The sequence below is a fragment of the Salminus brasiliensis genome, chromosome 2, assembly GCF_030463535.1.
Source record: "Salminus brasiliensis chromosome 2, fSalBra1.hap2, whole genome shotgun sequence".
NCBI lineage: Eukaryota > Metazoa > Chordata > Actinopteri > Characiformes > Bryconidae > Salminus > Salminus brasiliensis.
In genome coordinates, this window is record NC_132879.1 from 33,077,023 (window position 1) to 33,100,620 (window position 23,598).

At 42.0% G+C, this 23,598-nt stretch overlaps 1 protein-coding gene across 3 annotated transcripts in view; it reads right to left on the bottom strand.

The window, feature by feature from the left end:
* lingo1a (leucine rich repeat and Ig domain containing 1a) overlaps positions 1-23,598 on the bottom strand; it is a 137,253-nt gene that overhangs the window by 29,688 nt on the left and 83,967 nt on the right. Inside the window, exon 1 of one of the 3 annotated variants that reach the window (XM_072672415.1) lies at positions 5,259-5,682. The exons of 1 other annotated variant lie outside the window; for it this stretch is intronic. The gene's annotated coding sequence lies outside the window, so the exon portion shown is untranslated. Of the gene's footprint in view, positions 1-5,258; positions 5,683-5,705; positions 6,244-23,598 lie in introns of those variants that run through there. One more of the 3 variants, XM_072672414.1, reaches the window with a different exon arrangement.

Here is a 23,598-nt window from a genome sequence, read left to right on the forward strand (position 1 = left end):
TCTTTTCAGAAACCAAGACGGAGCGCGTGGGAAGGCCTATTTTGATTCAGCGCTGGAAAAAGCCATGATTTTAATAATTTAATTTGGGCATTTGAAGCCGGCCCGTTCCCTCAACAGACAGCAATTTAAATTTCAGGCAACTAAGCAAAACTAATGGATAAAATAATAGTTATTCAGCAGGGCTTTTCTGGCGGGTGAAATGCATTTCATTTAAAGATTAGCGGTAAGCTGCTCTATTTTCTCTTCTCTCTCTCTCTATCTCGCTCTCTCTCTCTGTGAGAATGTGACTGTAAGTGATTTGGCTTTGAAGGGACAGGGGAGCGAGTGGGAGTGACCTTTTAGAACAGGGTAATATGGTCGGACTGAAAATCAATGGAGACACAGATAAGGATCTTTGTATTAAGAGACCTTTTCACCAGCCTTAAAATTAAGTACTAATGTCATGTTTGCTGCATGCGCGCCTGCTCGACAGCCCCCACCCCTCCTTTTCTTCTCCAGGCTTTGGCGTTTTTTTCCCGTCTTCTTTTTTCATCAGAGCTGAGCGAGGCACACAGTGAAAACTGCGAACAGCTGAGGGAAGAGGGGAGATAAAACTCACAGTTCAGAAGAAAACACACCCATCTCCCATCAGGCCCGTGCTTTGAGGCTCTAGGGCCGGGGGAATGCTGGGAGATCTCTGGGAGCGGCTTGGCACTGCAGGACTCCAGCAGAGCCAGCCATGAAAAACTCGACATCCTGAAATTAGCCTCCTCTCAGCGTCTCGCCCCGCTCGCTCTCCAGGCCCCTGGCTGCAGAGCGTGTCTGCTTTCGAATGCAGCACGGGGCGCCTGCTGTTGCTGTGATTTAAAGAGGGCCACCGAGGATAAACAAAGCTATGGGGTGCACACAGCTTCGAGTGGAGTTAAAAGACCCTCCCATCCCTCCGAACCCCACCTAACACAATGACTTCAGGAGCAGGAGCCGCTTTACCATATTTTGCCGACGGGCTCCACAACAAAGCGCTTGGGAGTCGATGTTTATATAATAAGGAATTTATATCACTCAGACGACACTGCATTACAGACATTCACCACACACACATACACACACACACACATGCGGGAGCCACCTAGCGAGAAGTGCACGCAGAATAAGGCCTAATAATAATAAGGCTCCATTGACTCATACATATACTCAGTGCAGTGTGGCACATTTGGGATTACTGTGCCACACTGCACACCACCTATGATCATAAAGCAGCAGACCAGACCACGTGCTGCACAGCAATCCCATGTGCCCCTTTATAGAGCTTTTCAAATGCTGGGGAAACAGTCCAGCACAATACCTGCTTTGATTTCGTGTGCTCTATCTGTGTGTCAGCTTGTGCTACACCTGAGTCACGCGCCATCAGCCAGGGCCTGTTTTACAGCTCTACTCTACTATAATGTTCAAAAGTTTTGAAGCATTGTATTCAATACAATACGTCCCATTTGGTTACAGATCAATGTGCAACATAACATGGCCAAACGTGGTATATAGCATCATTATGGTATAGATAGATATGGTATATAACATCATTATAGTATAGATATTTTCATGATAAATGAAACCTAGTAACATCCATGCAAATCTCAGAAAGGCATAGTGTAATATTTATGTTATTTATAACAATAATCCTAAATGTTGTCGTATTGCCTGCTCTACAGTCATGTTTACCTTACCGCACAGGTTCCAAGTGCAGCAAAGAGCGGCGAATGATTCTAAAAATTCCTATCCAGAATTACTCATGTTTTAAAAGTGCTCATCAAATCTTGAGGCAGTGACTCAGAGCACATAATTACATTATACTGATCGCTTTACCATGTCTTGCTGGTCACATATTACTATAAACGTTTATTATACCGCAGTTAGAGGCTGAGAGATGCTCTAGGAGTGCCAGTATTACACAATGGTAGCACTCCGACCTGAGCTCTTCAAGTATTACTCCGCCACAAACTGACCTAGCAAGGATGCCAGCCATTGCTTACAAGACAAAAACACCAGCCATTACAATGCAGCAAAGTTATAATTATACAAGGAAATGACAGCCAGTGTGTACTATAAACATATTAGCCAACATATCTGACAATAGTGCCTATATTTCTATATTCCACTCGTAATAGTAGTTTAATCACAATTACAATCTTACAAAAGCTAGCACCAAACCCAAAGCGCACATAAATACACAAAACACAGATACTGTGGGTTTAAAACACAGCACTACTCATCCGCTGTGTTGCTAGGTAGGTAGGTAGGTAGGTAGGGTACACTGTGTGGTTTGAGACACGAAAATTAGATCAGCCAATCAGAGAGAGCACGATCTGCATGATCACCTGATAATTTGAGTACAGAGCAGGTGAATACGAAGTTCTAGATACCAAACAGCTTAGGCAGTGTGTGTAGCCATGGGATCCACATAACCTGTAACATCGCCTTATGTTTTGGCCACTGCTTGTAACCCTGATGATTGAACCCTGATCCTCGACTATGATGACTGAAGGGCACATTGTGATGATGTTTCAGCAGCAGGGTGACTGAGAGACTGGAACTAGTTTACCTCACTATAATAAACTGCAGGTTTGGGCTGTAAGGTGAGATCTTCTGATCTTCGGCACCCGACCTGTGGCCTTGTGTCATGTTCTAGCACTCCCTCTAATGTATGTTTAAATATCATTTTTTGTAGAAAAGCAATATTACAGTGCAACTTTTATAAACCCTATTCAAGCTGAATTTGCTTATTAGGAGGATGACTGTGATAAAAACTGTCCCACATCCCTGGATGGCAATCCCAACAGTTCGGTGGAAGAGACACAGGCTCTTATTTCAAGTAAGGGTGAAGAACAAGTTCCAACAACAGTTTGATTCCATTTCTGGTTTGTGACTCAAGTTTTTATTCACTGAAATGTCATGTCATTTCAAGTCATTTGTTTTGTAAAAAAAATCTGCCCTGTAGTTTTCTTAGATAAAACCACCAAGAAGAATTAAAGAGAGAATTACCCCAGAAACCTGTGTAAACCGAATCCCGTTCGAATAGGGATAAATAGTAATGTACATTTTTTTCACTTAGGGGGCACAATCTGAATCGGCTAAGATCTGGATCTGCCCATTATTACCTCCAAGCAGCTGGCCAGTGTAGTATTTTGATATGCTGTATACACAGTTGGCCAGTGTATTATTCTGTATTGCAGAAGCATCTTACTTTAAATGCAGCTCTTCTTTGATTTCATGTTCCTTTTAAGAATAAAAAATGCTATAGGCTATAAGTAACAGAAAGTACAGGAATACAAGTACAAGTCTAGTGTGTTGCATGTGTTGATTTAACCTGAACTTTGTGATATGGAGTTATGCAATAACTAAAAGTTTAAGAGAAGGGCCATGCCCAAACCCCTCCTCGCCATTACTGTGCACACCATAAAACCATAAAACCATGACGAAACTTCACAATCCCACCACCATCCCAGCGTCTCCTTCTAGTTCAATCTCTTCCTTCTAATTAAGAGAATTTGAATGGGAATGCTAATTTATGTTCCCTATCAAAACCTAGACTATAACCACAACAACAAACATATGTGTTGTGTACATCCCATAATGTTTCATCGCTTATCCTTCAACAAGAACATACAGAAAGGCAACCGGGCGAGCTGTCGATGCCAACAGGCTGCTTTGTCTCAGTCCATGTTGGTCCATAATGGAACAAAATCCAGCTGCGACGGAAATGGCTGGATTCTCACCACCACCGAATGGAACTGGCTTGTAAGGACGGCATGCTTTGCATGCAGCTGACGCTCAGCCATGTTGACTTTCTAATTCTCCTCAACAAATACGAGCAGGTGGTCAAGCTAGCGAACTGCTGGCTTACGATAGCCAACATTCACAGACTCTAGATGGTAAAGCAGGATACTGAGCAACCGTGTGCACGTGTAGCTTCTCCTCTCCCTGTTTTCCAGCCTCTCCAGCGTGCTGTACGAACTTCAGTGCTAGACAAGTCTATTGTCATTTCCCAAGTGCCTCTTGAAAGAACACAAAAAAGAGGCATCTTTCCACACTTGAACATGCAAAAATCATCACAATGAGCACTCAGACATTATTGTGGGTAACTGCAAGCAGTTAATCAGGAAGCAATTATGATATGTACATAGAGGCAGGCGCTGTATTGAGTTATTAGCATTAGATGGAGTTCCTTTCTATTGAATATTCGAGGGAACAGCATGTGGCGGATCTTAGACAGCAGCAGGACGGAAAGTGATTTACCCACCAAGCTGGTTAAGTAGTTAGGTTTCATTCGCTACACTCAAGCACATGCATGCACACACACACACACTCAAAAAAAAAAAAAGACAGGCGGACACATCCTACTTAATAAATCAATATCATGCAAGTTTCATAAGCCATAGGTTGGCAATATTGTGAGAGGATGGACCAGAGAATGGAGAACACTGTCGAGCTCCAGTCAGGGAGACAATTGCAGAAAATGAAGACACGTCAAACTGATTTCACCCACCGAGACAGGAAATTGTCCAAACAATTTACAACAAACCCTGGAACAGAAACCCAGGCATCTATGCGGTAGCCTCCATAAAGCAGGCTGAAGGAGTCCAGCACTGCTGCTCAACACCACAGCAGGAGCTGCCTCCACAAAAGCCCATAAACCACAGCAGATAAAGCCACAGCTGTCCAGTTTAGCTCACAAAACACACGACAAAGTCAAGGACCTTGTTGCAGGCTTAATGAATTCGACTCGTCTTCTAGGAATGCATGATAATGCGGAATTGATTAGATATCAGCAGGTAAATATCTGATTCATATTTTAAACGACTAATTAATTAATGATGCACCCTGAAAACGGTGTGCTACTGCGCTAAATGATCTAATTAATATTAGATTAATATTACTTATTAATATTAATATTAGCATTAATGACGTTATTTAGAACCGGTTAAAAATACATTAAAAAAATATCGTGTATCAGAATCAGACCAGAAAACCCACATCGGTTCACCCCTGGGTTCTGTTTTCTGAACACACACACACACACACACACACACACACACACACACAGTCTGCAGAGGCTATAACACACACTACCCGGACTATATGAAGCATTCTCTGGTCGTGTTTCTCCAACATTTCGTGTGTGTGTGTGTGTGTATGTGTGTGTGTGTGTGTGTGTGTGTGTGTGTGTGTGTGTCACCTCCTTGGCTATGTTCCTCCACACTTAATGGTGGCCTGGCTGTACTCACATCTAGAGAGGCGTCGCTGGCGATGAAGGCTCTCTAAACTTGCCGCGGTCGCTTGTGTGGAGCTCCGCTGCGGACCGAGCTCCCACCCGTCCCCGCCAGCGATACCGACACCGACACCGACACCGACCCCACACGTTCAGCTCCTTACTGAAATTCTTGACTCGTCGACCGAAACGAAGAAAAGCAGAAGGTGCCTGAAGACGGCGAGCCGCCCTCGACATTCAGTGCGTCCTATTTCACAGCGCGCCGCGAGCCCGAGCAGTCCGTCGCCCTCACCCACTTTAGTCGCCATTTACCTGAGCTGCTCCATTCGCTACCCGCGGCTCTGCTGTCGCCTCGCCGGCACGAACAGGCGGTAAAGTGTCACCACTAAAGTGTGAGTGAGTGAGGGAGTGAATGAGTGAGTGTGTGTGTGAGTGTGTGAGTGTGTGTGTGTAGGAGACTCACCTCCCGCCGTCTGTAAGCATCCTCTCGCGCTCTCTCACGAACGGCGACTCCCCCGAGCAGTACCGTACAGAGCGCCCTACCCCAGAGCCATGACCGGACACAAACACGCTGCCTGCCGCTCCCTCACCACACCTTCTCCCTCTGCCGCCACGACCCCCTCACTGAGAGCCGACGGCCAGCGGCCACCGCGGACTCATCGCTCGCTGCTGTCGGAGGCTTTTCTTCCACTCAGGCGAGGTTTCTCAAGCGCCTGCTAGCGCCGGACCGAGACAGGAGGGTGGATATGAGAGAGAGAGAGAGAGAGAGAGAGAGAGAGAGGGAGAGAGACATAGGCTGGGGAGGAGAGACAGAGAGGGATAGAACGAACAGTAGAGGGGAGAGAGAGACCGATGGAAAAGCGCGCGCGCGCGAGAGAGAGAGAGAGAGAGAGAGAGAGCGAGTGTGGGAGAGAGACATAGGCTGGGGAGGAGAGACAGAGAGGGATAGAAAGAACAGTAGAGGGGAGAGAGAGAGATAGAGAGAGAGAGTGAGTGTGGGAGAGAGACATAGGCTGGGGAGGAGAGACAGAGAGGGATAGAAAGAACAGTAGAGGGGGGAGAGAGAGAGAGAGTGAGTGTGGGAGAGAGACATAGGCTGGGGAGGAGAGACAGAGAGGGATAGAAAGAACAGTAGAGGGGAGAGAGAGAGAGTGAGTGTGGGAGAGAGACATAGGCTGGGGAGAAGAGACAGAGAGGGATAGAAAGAACAGTAGAGGGGGGAGAGAGAGAGAGAGTGAGTGTGGGAGAGAGACATAGGCTGGGGAGGAGAGACAGAGAGGGATAGAAAGAACAGTAGAGGGGAGAGAGAGAGAGTGAGTGTGGGAGAGAGACATAGGCTGGGGAGGAGAGACAGAGAGGGATAGAAAGAACAGTAGAGGGGAGAGAGAGAGAGATTCCTACGCACTGGAATTCAAGCTAAAATGCTGCCCCATCCTCAGTGTTTCTTATTTAACGCAGACATGAGGAGAGCCGTCCTATATTGGACGGTTGTGGTCATACAGCGGTCCACAACTAGTCTAATGCAGGGTAAACAACGGCTGGACAGGCTTCTAATATTAACAAATTATCAGAGTGAGCGAGAGATGGGGATGATTCCTAGCTGTCAGTAGGTCTGGCTCTAGGGTGGAACGAACACCTGCAGTGTTGAATACACTGCCTTCACTCTTGCAGTGCTCTTTTTGTGTCTTGGGTGGGCGTACATGCACGCTGCAGGTGTTACTCTGTCACCTGGGGGCTTGCTGGGATGTAGGCTACAAGCATAGGCAAAATCCATCCATCCAAAAGCAAGAATCTCTTCCCTCTGAAGCTCAGACAGGGCACCCCACCCCACTTCATGCTGCCTCATACTCCCTACAGGCATCACTCATCTTCAGACAGGTAGGTGAGTGGTCGTCTGGTCCTGCCGTACTGTGAACCAGTGCGTTTTTTAGTGTAGGAGAAAGAAAGAGGCTGTGGGACAGTGGCTTCTGTTAGGGCTGCAGTACTGCTTGCTAGGACCTGATGGCACTGTAGGACTCGGAGAAGGAGAATTCTTGCAGAAAAGCCGAGTCTTAAAAACACTCACTGGAAGCTCTCAAGCATCTGCTCGAGAGAGCTCTCTGGAAAACAATAGCAGCATGCAGCATAAACAGGCAGACTCAAATAAAAGAGCAGCTGTCTGTTCTGATAGAGGTCACTGGTCTTCCATCAACACACACACACACACGTTTGTAGGTTGGTGTCCCAGGTATACGCACACACACACAGGGAGGTTTCGCTCCTTATAGGTGTAAATCAGATTAAGGGCTCATTCAGGAAATTGTGCCAACAGACACGTCTGGATCAAAGCCATGCTTCAGCCACATATGCATTAACAGATGAGGTGATTATGGATTACTGCGGACCCTTAACCCCCTCTCCACCCTCTCCACCCAACGCACACATAGTGCTTCTATTTCTATCTCCATTTCCCTTCCTATGCACTGCATTCATCGCAGAAATGTGCCTGAATCCGCCACAGTTCTCAGCCACAGAAGGCCACCCTTCCCTCCCACATGGTTAGGAGCTTGCTGTATGGTTTTCAAACAATTTGCTCAAGGCCTGGACGACCAAACCCCTCCACTGTGAGACGTATGCTCCAGCTTTCTCTGCAATACACTGGCTGAACTTAATTGCACAGTCAAGTCAACAGCTCTCTCAGCTACAGCGAGCACTAACCAGAAAGCGATAGAGAGACAGAGAGAGAAGGAGAGAGAGATTTCACAGTGAAAGCTCCCAGGAGAGCGTATGGCCAATATGATCGTTGTACAAAGCTGGTTCCCGGGCCTTGTGATTGTTTTTCATTGTTTCTTGCGTGAAGTAACAGTAGCACAAGGAGCAAGCTGTCCAAGGTAATCGAAGGCCCACTGATTAGAATTAATGTGCCAGGCACAAGGAGACAGAATGGACCCAACATGATAACTAACCCCAAAGATTAGCGCAAACATCCATAACTAGGTTCTCCCTCTGTATTAGATGCAATCATTAAAGCACTGATTTAAAGGGGACATTCTGTAAAAAAAAAAACAAATGCCATCTCGTATTTAAGACAATTTAGTATAGAAAACTGTTCGAAAAGGCATCGCCCACTCCCCCGTACATACACTGCCTATAAAAATGATGTGTTCTCTTTTTTATTGCTTTTATAAATGAAATCATGGTCAATATAATTTGGTGGTTCGTAAAATGTAAAATAATTGATTGAATAAATATTCACCCACTTTAAAGTGACCGGCCTAATTCAACAGTGTTCCAGGCACCTCAGTGAGTGTGTCTCTATTGATTGTAGTATAAAGACACCTGTCTGGAGGTCCAGTGGCAAGTTACTCAGCTTTCCTGGCTACAAATACACTAGGAGGACATGGAAATGAACACACCACACAATTCAGAGAGAAGCTTGGATGGATCCAAAAAAATATTCAAAGGCATTGAACGTTCGCTGGAGTTCTGTTAACTCATCCATCATTAAGAAATGGAGAGAATATGGCACATGTGTAAATCTGCCTAGATTCTGCAGGCCATCCTCACAAACTGAGTGAACCCATGCAGGAAGGAGTCTAATGAGGGAGACCACCAAGACACTTTAAAAGCTTCAGCAGCTGAGATGGGAAAGACAAATGTTGCCCAGGTTCTTCACCAGTCAGAGCTTTATGGGAGACTGGCTGACATCTTCACTGCAGTTCAGGCATGTGGGAGACTCCAAGGTCAACTGGAAGAAAGTTCTTTGGTCTGATGAGACATTTACATTTACATTTACGGCATTTAGCAGACGTTCAAAAGTGCTTTGCTATTTACCCAAGAAAAACTTCAGCTAGTTTGACTAATAGTCCAAAGGTACCTCTAAGCTTTAGACACTACTAAACACAAGTCAGTAAGGTGACCATAGTACTCTGCTATTCGTCCAAGTATTCTCTGAAGAGGAGGGTCTTCAGTCTGCGTTTGAAGACAGCGAGCGACTTGGCCGTTCGGACACCCAGGGGAAGTTCGTTCCACCAATTTGGTGCAGGACAGAAAAAAGTCTGGACGCTTGTCTTCCGTGGATTTTGAGGGATGGCGGGTCGAGCCAAGCCATACTTTAGGCTGGAAGGGCTCTAGGCGCGGATCAGCTTTTGACCATTGCCATCAAGTATGGAGGGGCTGGTCCGTTCTTGGCTTTGTAGGCCAGCATCAGGGTTTTAAATCTGAAGACCGAAACTGAGCTTTTCAGACTAGATACCGCAGTGTTTGGTGGACACCGATCATTGCACATCACCACAAACACACCATCTCCACTGTGAAGCATGATGGTGGCTGCATCAGTTTAGCTCCTAACCAGCACATTTTGAATGAGCTGTTTTGTGATGTTAGATGATTGCTTACTCAGAGTATAGCAGTTTAGCCTATTCACACCTTAGTGACTGCATCGATCAGGCCAGCTTTTTGAACAAGGCAACAGAAGAGTGCTTATTTACATATCAGTCCTAAAGGCATAGTAATCAAACAGCCGGTTAAATTCTAAGAGATGGTCAGGTAAAAAAAAAAACATGACTATCTATACAAATGCCATAAAAATGTAATACAATTCCTGAAAAATGTGGAACATGAGCCCTTTAGGTTTATGTTTTCTTTCACTTGTACTATCAAGGTTACTTGTACTATCAAGGCCGTATGCCAAATGCTGTGAAGATTTACAGATTTTGTATCAGCTTTCTATTCTCACTCCAAAGTCTTGTGACCGCTATTGCTCTGCCCAGTGTAAAGAAGGTCACACTGACCTGTACAATGCAGTTCAGCGCTTAGCACTTGTCATAGCTGCAAATTAGACCTTTTTTTGGAGACACAGATAGAAGAAGAAGAGTGAAAAGAATAAGACATTGTCAGTAAGCCTTTTTGTGGGTTTATGGAGTTCTGGATTTGCCTCATGAGAGGGTCTTTTGGGGTCTTTACTATTGGGGTAGTCATTCTCATGGGAAAAAAAACAATGCTAAAGAAGACTCCTAAAGCTTTGGTATAAGCTGTGAGATGGAATTGATCTGGACTCCGCCCACCAACACTTTCATAGCAACTGTTACTAGGTAGGACAAGCTTTACAGAAACAGGCCTACAACTTAAAAGGTGTCTGAGAATAGAAAACTCAAACCTAAAACACTGTTGCCTCTTCATTCAAAAGAAAATCCTAGATAAACAAAACCAGCCATTTCCAAAACCCCAAAACTGTTGTGTAACAGTCTGGGATCATTTACATTTATGCCCCTTAGAGCTGAAATGCATCCAGCTCACTAGCCAAGGCCATTCGACACTAAACACAACAGCTACTTTTAGGGAATATGTTAAGCTAAAAGCTAACCCTGTCGACCACCAGCAATTTTGTCAGCAAGCGAACTGTAGTGAGTGTGAAAGATTACACTACTAGAATTGATTGAGTGTCATTTGTTGGTCATGCTGTTAAGTTAATATTACCTAGGTGACAAAATCATCATTGTCCTTTTCAACCTGCCTAGTAATGAATAGCTACATCAACAGTCTAGCCTAATGGCTTACCATTTTAGGTAAAAACCTGGAGAAATTAGGAGGGGTGCACCAATCATGATGTTATGTCTAGTTCAGATTTTTGTGTTTGCATATTTGCAATCTGAAATGGTAGCTTTCCATTAGCAAAAGACGCAATATTATTTTCTCTTTAATGGGCCAAACTGGCATTTTAAATTCTTAACCAAAACAATCTGTTGCCTATTGTGAAATCAAATAACATGCTACGTCGAAAGTACACAGACAGCACAACATTGTGCCAAAAAAAACCCAGAATAATTAATTGGCTGACAACCAATCACTTTTTTAGAGCAAAACTTGGCTGATTTTGATTGTGCAACCTTTATAATTAGCAGTTATTTACAAACTGGTAGTTTGCACAGTCAACACACTGTTCGTACTCCAGGGATACATTTGAATGCATTTGACATGCATCTGCAAACCAGCCATTACTGTGGTTTGTATTACAGGAAACTAATTTATTACTTTATTTATTCATTTATAACAGTAAAACAATAAAAGGTGGCATAATTGAACCGTGAAAAGGGGATGTTGAGCTCATGGTGTGACTGATGGAGAGTACTACACTGTTGTGAAAAAATAGTGCGACTATTCTTTTAACTTTCTAACAGTATGCATGGATGCTAAGACATTTGCATTAGGAAGCCAGGTAGCTAGATTTGTTGTATTTGCCTGTTTCTTTACATGTTATTCTACATAATGCAGCAGAAAAGTGCACCACTGTGGGTGCATATTAGAGCACAAGTGAGCTGTCAATTAGAAATACAGGGGTGCAAAGAGAAATTGCTGCCAGAAAATTACTGTAATTTTACACTATAGGAAATTACAGTGTGAAATTACAATATTTCATTACATTGAATGTGTTCCGTGACGCTTGTGCGACATCAAAACAATTGCATGAAAGTTAACTACAGAGGGTTTAGGGTTTAGAGGACCACTAAGTGCAACATAAACCATCCACTGATGCTCACTCATTCATAGAACCTCCAGGTAGCAATGAGATAAAGAGAGATATAAAAGCAGCTGAAGAAGGCCAGAATGGGGCTTTATCTTTAAAGAGTATAAAGCATAGCCTAAAAGCATTGAGATTATTATATTGCTGTCACACCTTAACTCTGCTTTTTTATTGACATGTTTACCTGCACTGCCCGGTAGCAGGGCCTTTCTCTCCCTCTCTCTCTCCCACTCTGTCCTGCAGGAGCGTCTGACTAATGTGTTCCCTCCGTGAGCTTCCATCACCTTCACCTCAGAGCCTCAGAGCTGCCAGACGCTTCTCTCCCTGCCAGGCTCGAACAATGCCCAGCACACAGCTATTTCCTCCCTCCGCAAGACCGCAATTTATCGCGTCTCACCGGCCGTCGCCTTTTTGCAGAGACAATAGCCCCATGATGCTAGAAGCTGCTATAAAAGATGTTTCCGGACAATCTCGGCACAGCACTCATCTAATCTGGAGCCAATCGAATCTCATCCCCTCATTTCTCAGGCACACCCAGGGGAGGCCGGGTGACACTCGCATTAAGCAGCGCAGCAGGGCTCACTCATTCAGAGGCTTTCTAGAGGTTTTCTGGTGAATGCAAATTTGTACACACGGCTTCAAGGGCAGCCAGGATTGTGGGCAACTTTCAGAGAAGACTGCAATAGCAGAGAAAGGCCCATAAATGGAATGGAAGTCAGGGTCACATGGTATGGCCAAGACTGCTTTAGTCAGTTCCACACATGAAATTGTAACACATACTCGTAATTAAAGAGGCAGACATTTTCTTTGAAATGATGCCCTAGACGAACCGCATTTGGTTCCCTAAAATACCTTTCAATGGTTGCTTCTCTATAGGAATATTCTGCAATATTCTGAGGCATCTATACTCACCTAGCACTTATTAGAAATGTACTAGGGGCCACTGAGGAACCCGGAACCCATTGTCATGTTCATGAAACCTGTTTGAGACTAATTGTGCTTTGTGACATGGTGCATTATCATGCTAGAGATAGCCATTAGAAGATGCACATGGTCGACAACAATAGTCAAACAGGCTATAGCATTCAAGCGATGATTAATTGGTATATTCACAGACCCAAAGTGTGCCAATATAACATTCCCCACAGCATCATCTAACACCACCTCCACCAGCCTGGACTGTTGACAGAAGGCAGTTTGGGTCCATGGATTCATGCTGACCCTACAGTTGTGATTTATCAGACCACCCTATGTTTTATTAGTCTTCTATCCATCTATCCAATGTTGGTGAACCTGTGCCCACTGCAGCCTCAGCTTTCTGTTCCTGGCGGGCTAAAGTGAGGGGTAGCCCATACCCCTCAAGGTTTGTGTGTACAGGGGGGTTATCTGAATTACTGTAGCCTTTCTGCCAGTCTTGCCATTTTTGTCTGCAGAACTACTGCTCACTGGGTGTATTTCTCTTTACCACATATTCCAGTAGATCAGCAGTTCTATAAATACTGAGATCAGCCCACCATGCCATGCAACAATCACTGAGATACCCCCATTCTGATGATTGATGTAAACATTACCTGAAACATGTATCTGCATCATTTTATGCACTGCTATAATTGGCCGATTAGCTCACTGCATGAATGACAAGGTGTGCAAGTGTTCCTCATAAAGTGAGCGTATAATGGATGCCTCAACAGCTTTTCCGTTCTTTTAATAAGTACAGGGTAATGGAAAGCGATTAGGTGACTCATTATTCCTTTAAAGAATTATCCATTGAAACGATTCTTTAGGGACCCAAAGTGTTTCTTCTATAGATTCACTCATTGTCAGAGCCTATAATACAGTTACACAGATAAAAATGATGCAGTTGAATTGAAAAGCAACTTTGATATCTTGTCTGAACAGTTTAGTTTGGATGTACTGAACCCCAGATGGGGTGAGGAAAGACGTACAGTGGTAAAACTGAAATGGGGCGTTGCATGCACCACCATGCTCACTCCAAATCCAATTTCCAGCACACTATGAAATGCTGAGCACGAGAGCAGGGCAAGCAAGGTGGAGGTGAAGTAGTCTCCTTAGAATGCAGCTATAAAATCTCTATTTGCATGGATTTATGGCAACTTGTAAAGCATTGCCTCCTGTAAGCATTTCTCTGGATGTTTGCCATAAAACATTTAACATACTTACAGTGCATGCTAAACTCCTACCGAGGAAAACTTCAGTCACAAATCTCAGGGCACTCACCATACCTGTGCACATCCGAAAGTCGGGCTAATTGTGGCAACTACTTAACATCCTTTTCAAAACAAAAAAAATTAATACAGCTAAAGACTGTTGAGTTGTTCAGCTGTTGAACTATGTATATTTTATTAAATTGATCATTTACATTAGACAAGCAAGTGATGGGCTTTAGAACCTGTGATGAAGAGGATGCAACAGAAAACGTGTGTCGTGGGTTAATGGCTTCTGCTTTTTTGTGTTCTGGGCAATATGTTCATCCAATTATTTGCTTTAGCTCAGCTCACACCAGATTTGCTCATGTAGGCAGGTGCCTGCCTCTTGTGCAGGGAAGTGTGGGCGTTATCCAGGAAGCAAAGGTTTTATCTTCAATTCACTCGTCTCAAATCCACTTGGCGGTGTCCCCCCACCTCTTGAAGGTGGTAGAGCCCAACCCTTCAGCTGTCAGAGCTGCAATAAACACCACAGACTTTTTAGGTTTTAAGTTCCGTTTTGGTTCTCTAATAGGTGATAAAACCGTAGAGAAACATGTTTCTATTTTTTTCTATTTTTGGGATGATATGTTACACTCATGCACAGTCAGACTCCTGCTCAAGAAATCAATATAACCCTCTGAAGCGAAACCTCACCACAACTCACTCGTATTACATATTCCACCAGTGTACCAATATAGAGCACACACAGTACTCCCTCCACGCATGCCCTATCACATTGCATAGTCATACATTAATGTATTAACCTCACATGCAGAACACACACACATACACATAGATTTATTTTTACACAGTTTCCAGTTCATGGCAGGCCGGTGTCTTAGCCAGTGGTTTTATACGTTGTACCTGACCATTCAAACCATTTTCCAAGTGTACCTCCCAAAAACCTGTATCCATGTGCAATTGTTTGAATAAAATTCCTGACTTGTGTAAATCTGCAATCATCCATCTCAGAGCTGCAATGAGCTCCTTGGACATTCCCATTATACTAGGTGTCAGTCAAGCCAATGAGAGCTGTCCAACAAACCCTCTTCTATGTGTGCACAGAGAAGCTACCAGTTGTAGTCAATCATGATCACTCACAGAGCATTAAAAGAGGCCTTGGGCTTGATCTGTATGCATGAGTTTGACCCTGTTTCAGTTTCCATTCCAATATTGCCATGACATTCATGCCAAATATGAGTAAATGCAAACTTTTGACCACATCTGTAGGTGAAGGTCTTCACGTGACCAGACTAAAATCATTTGTCTCCTGATGACGTTTTTTTGTTGTGTTTTGTGCAGTATGTTTTGGGTTATTGTCTTGCTGCATGATAAAGTTGCTCGTAATTAGAGGCATTTCACATTTTCAAGTTGGCTTCTGTAGCCTCCTGGTACTATCAGGAGTTACATCATCAATAGGCATTAGTAAGTCCATTGTAGGTCCTGATGAGTTTGTATATTATGGAGATCCTTTCTGTCTTCTTCCTCACTTCAGCCTTTCTATTAGTTTGGTCTCATCTATAGAACCGGTCCAGATCAGTGGGCTGTTTCTTTGCGAGTCTTCTGCTTCTGCTTCTGAAGCCTACCCTGAAAAGTTGTGGATGATGTCATTGATTGTAATTTTTGGATTTTTCTTCACAGCGCTCGCAATGTTTCTGTCATCAACTGTTGTTATATTCCTTGATATCTTCGATAATTGTTGTGTTAGCTATGCTCAATGCATATTACCTCTAATTGATGTACCTCTAGTTGATTTTTTTTTATCCATGTCTATGGTGGAGAGGGTTTCCTAGTTGTTTCCTACTGATAAAAACCTAATTAGAAACAGAATTTTCAAAAGTGAAAATAAATAAACAAATTCTCTACAGGAAAGACTTAAAAAGACTTACTAAAACCATCATATCGGGGAACGAATACAGCAGTTATTGTGCCACTACTTTTGCACATGACAAAGTTAATGTTCTTTTTTGCAATATGTTCAAATAAACAACAACAACAAAAAAACTAAGTCATTTTGCTTGTGAAAATGTGTGGAATTGTTCAGAATTGTCACATCAACGTGCAATTTCACCAGAAGTCCTCAAACTTCTGCATTTATAGAAAGGTTTATTAAAGTGACCCATATAGACATATTAACCCCTTAACACCCCAAGGATTATTAGACACTAAGGTGTATTACTCAGTGTCTACAGGGACAAACTGTGGAATCTGTTGGTGGTAGCTCTCAATATAAAATCCACAGATTCAGTCATTTGCAATTTATAAACAATAAAACAGTATAAATAGTATTTTCATTATTATATGTGCAGAATTCTTTCTAAAAGTTTGATGTAGACCAATAAACACATCAAACAGCTACTTTGGGGCCTAAATTAAGTTATTATGTTATTATTATTCATATACCCCAACAGTGAGCTATTTGGCATCTGATATTTTAAAGAAAACAGCACGATAAACCAAATAAAACACATTAGTAACAAGGCTAATTTAAGCTAATTTAAAAGATATGCTTAAAAGTTTATTTTAGCAATACACAGACAGTAAAGCCATGCAGCTTGCATACCTCTCATGGTACACTTATTACATTCACTTTCAATTTACATGCTGTATTTACAGTAATTAATCTGTAATTCTGACTGTATGGCTACCAATGGAACTGGTTCCCTTATATTTATTGATTGTGTGACTGCTGGAAGAAGCAGCTGGATAAATTCTGAGTGTATATAGCTATATGATATGCTTATATTTTGCCAAATGCTTCAAAGCTTTTCACGCTTAATAGTGCAGATGGAAAAGGATGCAAAGAATACAGTGAATCCCCAACCCAACCCAAAACTTAACAGTTTGTCCAATTACTTTTGCATCCCTAAAATAGAGGGGATATATTTTAAAACAGTTTTCCTATGCCCTAAATTCTGCATTGAGCTATAGCATGAATTATTTACTTTCAATTTAACAATATGTGGTAGACAGAACACACACACACACATTCACGTCAGACAGAAATTGTAATGATTATTTTGCACTTCTACTCTCATTTGTTGGCTTTTGTCTTTGATTATTTGATTGGTCCACATTCATTCAGAAAGATCCACTGCTATGACAAAGGTTATTTTCACTTATGGTTGTGAAAAGAATTCATATGGCACTGCCTCATTGTGCGTCCTTTCACAGAGTGATTTGTTTGTTTGGCAGGCTTTTGATTTGAGTGCAGAGACAGCACTTCAGACTTTAACCCTTCCGGGGCTCGCTCTGACACACAGATTGTTCAAACAGAGAAGTCGGGGGTTGGAGTGAGGTGTAATTTCATTACCACTGGCAGTTTGGCTGCTTTTTACTGGCTCATTGCGCTGTAGGTGGCTTGTTCTCTCTGATGCAGATCATATCATGAAGATCATGTCAGTCATTGCTCTTTAACGTCAACTTAAATGTCTAGAGACCTTTACGTTTTTGTCATTTTTATATGTACATTTGGATGTATATTACTGAATAATTTTTTAGGCCCATGTCATAAAAAAGTTTGTCATTGAAAAAATCCCACTATTTTTAAATACTATTTTTAACTGTGGTCGCTTGCATATTGTCACTATGAAGCAGAAACCTAGTATCTCCCAAAGGGTAGCATTATAAAACAAGGTAAAATATTGTAAATTGATGTAAATTAAGGTAACAAATACTTATTCCAGGTATGCTGCACATTTTTCTTGGTCCGATCATCAAGGCATAATATTATGCTAATATTTTCAAATAATGTAGAAAGAATGGATAAAATAAACAACAGCAAAAAAAGGTGCAAAGTTTTGTTTTGTCCCAACATAAAACACCTCCTGGTGTTTAGCATCATTTACAGAGCAGGTTAAAATCCACCAGATACACCTGTGTTACTGTCAGTTAACTAGTCTTTCCTTTCATGGCTGTACTGTTTTATTGAACATTTGTTTTTTTGAACAGCTGTGGACATGTGGTCATTTCATCTTTGCAACGTCAGTAGGTTGCAAATGCAGAGGAGCAGTATTGCAGGGAACAAGAGAGCCATTATCAGAATTAAACTACACGAATACGGGAGAACTCGGGACTTGGAGCTAGCAAACAAAACACAATTACTAGACTAGGGTAAAACACAGTGACCTTAAAGGAGAAAGCTCGAAGACATAGGAAACATTACATAGACCAATGAAACGCACTATACAGGCTGCATCCCACTGCTTGATCACTGCCAGGAAATGGGGTGGAGCTTGCAGGAGCCTGGCAGTGACCATGTTCCAAAATTCAATTCATTCATTCATTTTAAAGGTTAGTTAAGTTTCTCCCCTGTTGCTGTTTTAGACACACTTCTTTAGATAATGACGATATTCAGATTCATAGTGTCGACACTGAGAGATCTACAATGTTTTCATCTGAAAGACATGAATTCTAAATAATCCAGCAAATCTGGCATCTCTCCTGCTGGAACAAAGCCCTTTCTAATGACTGCGTTCTCTGCTACTTTAAATAGTAACCTTTTCAATTAAAGAATCCAATTAGCTATAGATTGCCTTACGTCTAGTTTAACCCATTACCACTGACGCACTGTGGACTGACGCTCATCTAGGTGTGTGACATGATCAAGCTCTGTGGTCACAGATTCAGAATGTGTTTCGAATGATTCTCATGTCTCCATATTAAAAAGGCTTTTACACAATGAAATAAATATGACAGTAGGCCCTGGATCATTTCTGTCTCGGTCTCCATCGCGGTATGTGTTTCATTCTGCTTGATTTATAGATTTACCTCTGTCTGCCTGAGGTTCAACTGCAGCCATGTCTCTGTGGAGTAAAGCCACCATTATGAAGAACAGCCTGGCTGTAATGAAACACTTTACAACACTGGACAATTATTGAACTAACACTGGTTAAACGCTACAATCATCGGGAAGATTGATCATTTTACCAGCATCTATGTGATGAATAATTCATGGGCTATATCTTTATCTCAGGCCTAAACTAACATTCGGGCCTGCTCAGACCCCTGACTGCCTAGAGACAGCGTCTTTGCTGAGCATTCAGCATAAACTGCCTTATCAACACTTCAGCCTCAGTAGAGTCTACAGTGGGTGTTACTCCTGAGACCAAGATCTTCTCAAAAGTTAAAAAGGATGCGGTTTTACCGTAATAGATGATGTTAAATGAGAAATTCATTGCACTGATTTAAGAAAGGTCTTCTAGAGAGTCTCTTAGCAAATACATTTGAAAGATTTGAAAATAAAAAAGACCGTAGTGCCTGTGTACAGTGCAAGGGGTTTTTCTGCTCCCTACACTTGTAATGAAATATTGATGTTTAGATTAATCAAGTTATCCATTTTATTAACTGTTACAAAAGTTACACTGAACAACCCAGATCAATTCACATAAACATGCTTTAATAGTGATTTCCATTAAACTGCAGACCAAGAGACAGCAGACCAAGAGATTTCAGCTCTGCTCAGAAAAGGAGGCACAGTAAAATCAGTTACCTCAAACAGCAGCTTAAGTGTAATGCACAATACTTAAAAACATTGGATGTATACACAAAAGCACTGATCTATACTTCTGTACTTCTCTCACCTCAATATAATATTTATACAATATGGCTATTACTACTTTTATATGCTAAATTAAAAAAAATGTTCAAGTCATTAAATTCAAGTTAAAAGTACTATATTTATGTTGTTTTTTTCTGTAGAAAGTTATGCTCACTTAAAAATCAACCAAATGTAGCTGTAGGAATCATATAGTATTCCTATACTATATATATATATATATATATATATATATATATATATATATATATATATATATATATTATTTATTTATTTATTTTTTTCTCATAAGAGAAAATTGGTACTGCTACACTGAGTATTATTGTCCAATTCATTCTGGGCCAGATGGGAGTACTTGATGTGCATTCACAATGTGACTGAATTGACCTTCTATTTTCTAATACTGCAGTTAATCCCACAAAATGCTCATAGGACCATCGTCATTCAGCCAATAACTCAAGAAGGAACAATCTCAAGACAAAACACAAAATGAAAGTTCAGTGGTACAGAAATGAAGTTCTACAGAGTGTAATTTCACTCAAGCTAAAAACAAAAATAGATTTTGGACAACAACAGGGACTGTGAGCATATTACAGCCACACAGAGGCACATTATGAGCAACCACAGATTGGACATGCAAACCTGGCTCCTGCTTGTTGCTCAAACATCAGTAAATTGAGTGGAAGATGTAATCAGACGCACATCCAATATCTCCTACTACTTTCTGTGTAATCATGCCACATTTTGTGTGACCCTCCTACCTAACAGGTTCTAAAAGATATTTGTACTCATAAAACATCAATTGAGAGATGAATTTATAAAGAAACACAAACACTCAGTTCAGAGGAGAGCTGAAACTAATAAAACACTAATGTCTGAAGAGTATCAAGTGTAAGGAATTACTGGAGCTTCATTCAACTGCATATAATTGTACCCAGCCAACATGCTCATATGGGGCTCACATTGGTAGAACATGGGCTGGGTGGGATCCAGGTGGGCATGGGCTCTGGGTGGGTTTGTACATGTATTATTTTTTTTTTTTACTGGCACTCTATATGGACATGTTAGCTGGGTAGTTTCTTTATTTGTGGATGCAGTTCAGTTTGACCATGAGGCATTATCAGTAAATATTAGAAAAGGAACACATCTGACAGCTTGAAAGTAGCATAATCATTATGATTATGATAATAATAAACAACAAGATAATATAAATCTAGAATTTGCTCATCCCAGTGAGCTACAGGTTCAAAAATGCATATCTACATATACAATCTGACCTGAAGGATTATACAACAACTACTGTAGACCTAACCATGTTCTTATTCAAGTTAGACTGCTTGCAAATCTTGGCAACATCATGAATCTTCTGCAGTGTGCTTTACCTTCTCATATAAACTATCATGATAGTGCCACTATTCTATATTTAAACTGACAAATAGGTTATGTAACACATTTTAGCTTCCTGACCAACAGCAGTGAAATATCAGAGCAACTGAGGATTATTTTCCTTCCTCAAAACCTGGCCTGCCCCAAATATGCCCAACTAACAAACTATTTCAGAAAACTAGGGCTGAACAAGACAATCAGTCATTTAGATCATCTTGGTGGAATTAGTCAATGGGAATCTTACAGATGTCTAAAAAAGAAGCTATGATACTCATACGCTTGGACGTACAGATTCATAACATCTACACACTGTAAATGTAAAGGTCCAACACCATGCAAAACTGAACTTTACAGGCTTTTTCAAAAGAAAGAGTTTGATCTACACCCAAAGGCTACAAAGGGTTCCTTGAGCAATTCCATAGAAGATTAATTTAGGTTCCATAAAGAACCATGTTTCTAAGGACATTTCCCGAATACATAAGTCTTCACCCAGGACCGACTTTGGCTTTGTTTGGGAGAGGGGCTCATGATCACTGGTTTGATTTTACACAGAAGAATTCTGTAAGAACCGTAGATGGATTGTGGAATTTCAAATGGCACTTTTCTGTGCACATTTTAGCTAAATGGTCGGGCCCAGGTTTATCCGTTTACTGTTTCTTTCATTATTTTCCTTGCATTCCTTGCAGCACATTTTCTGCAGGTATGGCATTCCACCATGCAGGAACACCAGTGGACAAGAAGCCATTCTGGCAGGAACAGGTTTTTAGCCTTGCAGGCATTAAGTCAAAGCAGTCACGTTAAAACAAATAAACCAATCACGCAATCCCACTCACATCAGCTTGATGCGAACTCCAGACCATTGATTCTGTGGTCCTCCTAAAATCTCTGGACCACTCCTGGTCGGTGTAACCAAACACTCTGAACTTGCGGAGCAAGAGATCTGTGAGTGTGAAGAACCTTTAAACTGGTAAAGAACCGTTACATAAAATAAATCTTTAATTCTCTTAACATAGGGCAGTTGGGGCATGGACCACTCCTGGTCGGGCTATCGATAACAGGGTTGTGGGTTCGATTCCCGGGCTTGGCGAGCTGCCACTGTTGGGCCCTTGAGCAAGGCCCTTTACCCTCTCTGCTCCCCGGGCGCTGGAGTTGGCTGCCCACCGCTCTAGGTGTGTGTACTCACTGCCCCTAGTTCACTAGTGTGTGTGAGTGTGTGTTCACTACCACAGATGGGTTAAATGTGGAGGACACATTTCGCTGTACAGTGACAAATATGTGCACCTTTACCTTTTTAATAGAATTCATTCTCACCCATTTACAAACAAGGTTCTGTAGTCAGGGGTGCTGCCAGGGATTTTGGGCCCCATGAAATATTATTACACTCAGCCCCACAACTCTAACAATTCTGCTATAATATTTAATCAGTACATTTTTAGGGTCTCTGTTAGTAACAGAGACCCAACTCCACAAACCCCAGCTGTGTTCCTATATGTAAGGAAAATTAGAGGTTCCTTAGAGAACAAAATTTTGTTCTATGGCATCACTACATTGAAGTCCATTCTTTGGTACCTTGATTCTTAAGATTACAGGCCCAAAAAGGCTTCTTCAAGGTCACATATCATGCATATGTTTTCATGAAGGACACCACAGTAGGAGAAGTTGGATCTAATCTTAGATCTTAATATGCAGGCAGTAGCTTTTGAGAGCATTTTCACATTTACAGGCATTCCTCTGAGGTAATTAAATACTCCTGGTTCAGACTCTCAGCACTGTTTGCATGACAGGAATTCAGAACTACAGAAGATTCAGCACTGAAACATAAAGTCCAGCTGCTACATCTCAGTAATGATTAGTGAGTCAAGCCCGTCATTAGGGATTGTTAACACAATGGTCCTGATCCTCACTCTCTCATACAGATCATATAGCACTCTTTTGGTATCGGCAAACAATCTCTCACATTTTTCATTAGGAGAAGTGAAAACAAATTTGCTCTTCGAGCGAAGAGTCATGCATTCGAAATCAATTCTGCCTCTCTTTAGATTGTCGCCGTCACACAGCCCACAAACAAGCAAGCTGATCAAAACCTGCTTTTGAATATTCTGTTAACAAGCTGGTCTGTTCACAGGATGCATGTCAGAGTATTTCAAAAGTATGTCTACAAATGGCTCTTGTGGTGAACATTACCAGCACTGACAGGTGAAGTAAATAACGCTGATTATCGTGTTACAGTGGCACCTGTCAGGAAGTGAGATTTATTAGATAGTGAGTGAACAGTCAGTTCTTAAAGTCGATGTGTTTTACCGAACAGATATGAGAGACTATAGGCCAAGCTGTGCTGGCTAGACGACTGGGTCATAGCATCTCCTAAACAGCAGGTCTTGTGGTGTTCTAGGCATGAAGTAGTCAGTACATACTAAAAGGGTGACAGGGTCTTTGGGCACTCAAGCCTCATTGATGTGATCCATGGAGGTCCCACCTCACAACTTGCTGGACTTAAAGGATCTGCTGCTAATTTCTTGATGCCAGAAACCACCGGATGCCGTCAGAGTTCATGCCTCGATGGTTCAGAGCTGTTTTGGTGGCACGAGGGGGACTAGAACAATATTTAATGGGTGGTAATAATGTTATGGCTGATTGCTGTATATACCAGAGGAATGCATGGTATACACCTAAAAACATAATGGGCATCCACATTTTAAGGCCA